The 6,000-nt window shown below is 42.9% G+C and overlaps 1 pseudogene; it reads left to right on the forward strand.

Annotated features, from left to right (window-relative positions):
* Window positions 1-2,292, forward strand: part of LOC119352610 — a 73,570-nt pseudogene extending 71,278 nt beyond the window's left edge.
* Window positions 2,293-6,000: the final 3,708 nt, after the last annotated feature.

The raw sequence follows: 6,000 nt of genomic DNA on the forward strand, positions 1-6,000 counted from the left end.
TGTGCTAGTGCTGACTGACCTCTTAGCAGTTAGCACCCTTATCACGGATAGTTTCCCCAAAATTTATATTTTCCTTTCTTTGCAGTTCCTGGTGTGTACTTTTGTGCTCTTGATGCTAGTGGCAGAAGATATGATACAGATAAAAGACCATAACTTTCTAAGGGATAATGGAGTTTGTTGCTCCTACTGAATATATGGTTCGGCCATCAATGCCACCTTACTATTTCTTTCGTATTGATGCCTCCTCAGTTTCTGCAGCTTGAAGTGGGCTGCTCAAGGTACATTCTACATTTCTTTTCTGAAAGTTTCTTCTTTCTAAGGGTCATCATTTTTTTGGTATCATTGACGATGCAGATTAGGGCTGTAGGATTTAGGATGTTCTTCTTCTTACAAAAAAATATTTTGGTTCCTAAGATTTGAATAAATTTTTCATGCGCTTTCTTCCAGGTAGTTATGAAGATCATCAAATCATGCCTTGATGATCTTCAAGGCTTTCCACGTACACAAATTGGATACTTATTCTTTGACAACACATTACACTTCCACAATTTCAAGGTATATCCTACAGCTCCTCTTAGTTATTATTTTCTGCGGAGTTTGCATTTTGCTTTTGCAACATCACTGCTTTGACATGCCGAACTTGATTTGATGAGGTACTTAAGCAACTTGCATTCTTGTTTGTATCAGTCTTCTTTGAGTCAACTCTGTTGAGAAGTTCCTATAGTATTTCCTATGTGTTCTTTCTTATTGTGGCTGCAAAGTTTCTATTGTCAATGTATATGTTATTTGACTGTTATTACTTTATAGTTTACTAATTAGAGCTATCCTGAGCTGTTGAAACCTCACTGTCTGACAATGTTTGACACCAATTACAGTTAAAGCTTGTTGTTTGAACAACATCAGATAGGAGGGAGACTGATATATCCAGAATAGTTCAGATAATTGTCATTGTACATCCTGGCCGTATGCAAATCTCTCTTAATGAACGTTGTGCTGCTGGTTTCAGAATGTTGATACGCCTACAAAAAGGTGCTCAATTTTATTAATCCTTCTCTCTGTACAGGCTTGATGAAGTATTCACAACGGTATGCTGTATTTCCATGCTACAGAACTGATTAAGTTTCTTTTAACCAGTGCCACATGTAGACTTGTTAGTTCCAAACTATGTAAATCAAGTATGAAACAATAAAAACAAGTTCAGATCCGTTTGTTTGGGATGGAAATAACCACTGTACGAACAAGTTACTCTGCTCGATTAGCTCGGTTGGCCTTTAATAATTCCTGTGTTGAAACTGTGCAGCCACAATCAGGCATGCCACTTAGTGAAATAAATATGTAACCTCTAGCACTTGTTATTCGATATGTTTGATATGAAGTTTTTACCTTCAGTTTGGGCATATTTTGTAATAAAAACGAAAAGAGTCAGTATAAGAAGTTAGAACTGATTAGTCTGCTTAGTTCGTTTGGTAGGGCCTTAACCCTCAACTATTTGTCGTTTTTCAAAATTAAGTTGCGTGTATCGTTTCTAGAGTCAGCAGGCATAGTAATAGCATCAACTGAAATCGAACTGATCTATTGGTACATTTGAAGTCAACATTTTGTTTAATCTAGTCTACGCATTGGTTTTTCTGGCTGAAATAAAAGTCATGATTTTCAGGGGTCAGATAGGGTCGATGGGTCCCTGAAGCGATTGCAATTAACCTAGACACCGCTGGCTTATATCTTCTTGATGACGGCTTTACCTTCCTGGTATGGTTAGGTGGGATGATCCAACCTGAGCTCATGAACAACATTCTTGGAGTCAGCTTGGCAAACTCCCTGATTTATCAAAGGTACCCTTCTTATAATGTAATCTTGTCTTCGGTATGCTCTCGGATGAGAATTCAGTGTTATGTAGTCAATGAAAAGCTCACTGTTAACATGTAATACAACATCACTTCCGATTTGTGCTTCTTGCTGATATGGGATATCTTGCAGATTCAGTTGAGAGAGCGACAACCATGACTCGACAAACTTGATGGCAGTACTAAGAGCCCTAAGGAAGAAGGATTCTTTGTGCTGTGTGCTGCCCGGCGTGGTACGGTAAGGCGAGCCTGCAGCCAAGAGAAGGCCTCTTGCTTGTGTCCAACCTTGGAGAGGATCAGATGGATGGAACAAGTAGCTACATGGACTGGGGGCTCCAAATTCACCAGCAAAAACAGAGCCGTCGTAATGATAATAGAACATGTCTTTGTGGAAACTGCTGCAGATTCATCTGCCCCAGTCGATGAACATAGCATTCTTTGTACTGTTGCTGGCTAGTCCTGGCATGCATTGCTTTCATGTTGCATGTTGCTGAAATTTTGTCCTTGTGATTATTTTCCATGGCGAGAAAGAATAAAGGAGTTGCTGTTTCACAATATTTTGGCTATGATTTTGAGGACTGGCGCCAAACATGAAGTATGACATGTCCATAATAGTGTTAATGCAAATAGGACCAACCTTTGTTTTAACAGCCAATTAACGCAAGCAAAGAAATGCCAAATGAAGTAGGAATCCCAGATTAATATAGTAGTGCAGAGACTGTGAATTAAGGTAGTACAGACGAGATAAATAGTTGAGACATTACTACATTTGTTCGGATGGAACACGCGACAGCAATCATGATAGTTTATGCTGCATCAGCACCGGCAAAGATAACAGTTCAGGTATGTAGAACACGCTCCATGAGCACTGGCAAGAGAATAGTTCAGATATGCAGAACACGCAACAACATGATGAGCGCTCATGCGGAGGAGGCGGCGGCAGGCCTGCCCTGGTTCTGGTTGAGTCGGCAGATGTAGAAGGTAACCTTGGCGATGATCTGAACAATGCCCGTGATGTTTGGCACCTGTAAAACGCAGCAGTAGAGTTCAGCTGCACATTAAGAAGATGAATGCTTTTAGTCAATCAAACGACCAAATAGGAGTACCCTGCTTGACTCTCAACAACAGATTGCAGCTAGCTACGGTTGCTACTTGCTATACGACAGAAAACATTCATCATATTTGTACAAGAAAACACACCCATTTTTCTTCACCAATGCAAAACCAAATCTGTGATACATATAGCAGACAGCGAAAGACGCCATCGCTGGCTGGCGAGTCGCCGCCTGCTGCTCTGTGCGGCGCGGGGGCAGAGGATAGGTACGACGCTCTGTGCGGCGTGAGGGAGGACGGGCTGGGGTGGGGAAGGTGGAGGGAGGACGCTCTCCTCGGCTTTTACAGCCGGCGAGCAGGAAAAAGGCTCTGCTTTTTTTACAAGGGAGAAGGGATGGGTGGGTGGGTGGCTTCACCGCTCTGCTCTTCTAGTCTAGTTTTCAAAAAAGTTTAAAACTCACTGCTTCGTCGCTCCCTTCATTCAAACGACGGACCGTATACCTGTATGCGTACGTACGTGACAAATACAAGTATATGTTTGACGCGTCGCTAATGTTAAATTCGCTTTCCTCGCCTCGTGCTCCCTACGTTCATTTCATTCATCTCCTTCTTCAGCCCCCATCACAAGCCACTTCTTTGCATGCTCATCTAACAGGCTTTCATCCTCTGTCAACATGATTTTCGTATTCTCCGCGTCTCAAGCAAGTTGCAATCTCTCTATCTCAAGCCCCATCTCTCTGAATGTCCGGGCCTTCTCGAGCTCCCATTTGGTAGTTGTCTCTTTCTTCTCCAGATCGATCTTCTCCCTCTTAATTTGCAGTTTCTTGTCCCGGTGCCAATCCATCCCATCCTTTTGCGCATCCTACATGAGCTTGCACCTCTCCTCTTTCTTGTTCTCTCTTATGAAAAAAAACCTTCCATGTGCAGGACATTTCTGTCGCCACGGCATCACTCCTCACCTTGAGATTCATCATTCTTCCTCTTACCGGCCTTGAGATCTTCCACAAGCTGTGTCCACTTTGGTTTGTCATTCAATAGCACCCAACAATGGTGAAAACTAAATGGCTTCTTCTCCGTTTCTTGGTACATAGTGGTTGCCACCACCGTCTAGCAAAAAATGTATGTATAACAATAAGAATGCAACAAATAACAAGCAATTGAAATGATGACAGAAAACCTAGCAACTGAAATGATGAAAACAGAACTTATGCGTGTTGCCACTCCCATCCCACTTTCACTACGGCCAAACACTTGCGCATAGAGTCGACGTACTAGTTCACTTCCCCTTGAATGATCTCCCATCGATGTTGAAGATATGCCACATTATATTGCGGGTGGTCATAATAGGATGCAGCTCCACATAGTGTTTCTATTCATGATAGTGCTTGTGGGCCCTTTTGTTCCGTCCCACATGCATATGGGGTCCAAGGTTGTGGCCAACCAAGATTTAACCAACAAGATATCCTCAAAAGTGTGAATGCCGGACCTCTTGCCTTGGGCACCTTTGCCTTCTTTTTCTTGTTGGGATTGGGGTTTGATGTTCCGCCAGCTTCAAACGTAGGACCATTCAATGTTCAAAAAAGTGGTAAGCGTAAGCAGAGCGGAAGGCCACAACTTGGAGCAATGACCTCTTAAGCGTAGCTTAACCGGGATTAAGCGTATTTAAAAAAAAATTGGCCAGAATTTGGTTGTTCATGAATAATATGAACAAGAAAATAGAAAACATAGCACATATAGATAACTGAAAGTCCGAAATAGCATATAAGTATAGGGTTTAGTGGTTCACACAGCAAGCATAAATGCATACTAATGTCTTAATAGCATATAAGATAAATGGCAGCAGCTCAAGCAGCCAAGCAGCCGCCCCAACCCAAGCAGCAGCTACTTTTTTTTGACTATAAACAGTAGGGTAAAACCCCACTGCAATTTTTATAAATAAAGACAGCAAAGTATCAAGAAGTCTAAAAGGCTTGAGGTAAGCCAAAAAAAATAGTTCATCGACATAATTGCATCCAGTCACCAATTCATCTTCATCATCATGGTACTCTATCTCCTCCTCTGGATCTGTCTCCTATAGTTCTTCTTCGTCAGACTCGAGCCCTTCATCATGGAAATCTATGGATAATGGATCAATGGATCAGAGGAGGAGGAGAGGACGAGACCCTCACCTGAACCTGTAGGGGTGGATGTCCAAGAGGAGGATGAGGAGCTGTCCGCTTCAAATCCAGTAGGGGTGGACGTCCAGGAGGACGAGTAGGAGGATGAGGAGTTGCTAGTGTTCAGATCCAGTAGGGGTGGACGTCTAGGAGGAGGAGGAGCTGCTGTCACTAGATGTAGAGCAGGAGCCGCCGCCACTGGAGCTCTCTGCTCCCCCCTTCTAACTGGGTAACTAGAGTAACCTGATACGTCTCCAACGTATCTATAATTTTGATTGTTCCATGCTATTATATTTTCTGTTTTGGATGTTTTGTATGCATTAATATGCTATTTTACATTATTTTTGGGACTAACCTATTAACCTAGAGCCCATTGCCAGTTTCTGTTTTTCCTTGTTTTTGAGTTTTACAGAAAATGAATATCAAACGGAGTCCAAACGGAATAAAACTTTTGCGATGATTTTTCTTGGACCAGAAGACACCCACGTAACTTGGAGAGAGGGCCAGAAGAGTCTCGAGGGCTCCACAAGCCCTCAGGGTGCGCCCTAGGGGGCACTCCCTGGCTTGTGGGTCCCTTGGGAGTCCACCGACCTCCCTCTCAGCTCTATAAATTCCCAAATATTCCCAAACAACCAGAAACGTCCACCAAAATACTTTTCCGCCGCCATAACCTTCTGTTCCCGTGAGATCCCATCTTGGGGCCTTTTCTGGCACCCTGCCGGAGTGGGATTCGATCGCGGAGGGCTTCTACATCAGCCCTATTGCCCTTCCGATGAAGCATGAGTAGTTTACCACAGATCTACGGGTCCATAGCTAGTAGCTATATGGCTTCTTCTCTCTCTCTCTCTCTCTCTCTCTCTCTCTCTTTGATCTTTAATAGAATGTTCTCCTCGATGTTCTTGGAGATCTATCCGATGTAATATTCTTTTGCAGTGTGTTTGTCGAGA

Source organism: Triticum dicoccoides, chromosome 2A (genome assembly GCF_002162155.2).
Source record: "Triticum dicoccoides isolate Atlit2015 ecotype Zavitan chromosome 2A, WEW_v2.0, whole genome shotgun sequence".
Lineage (NCBI taxonomy): Eukaryota > Viridiplantae > Streptophyta > Magnoliopsida > Poales > Poaceae > Triticum > Triticum dicoccoides.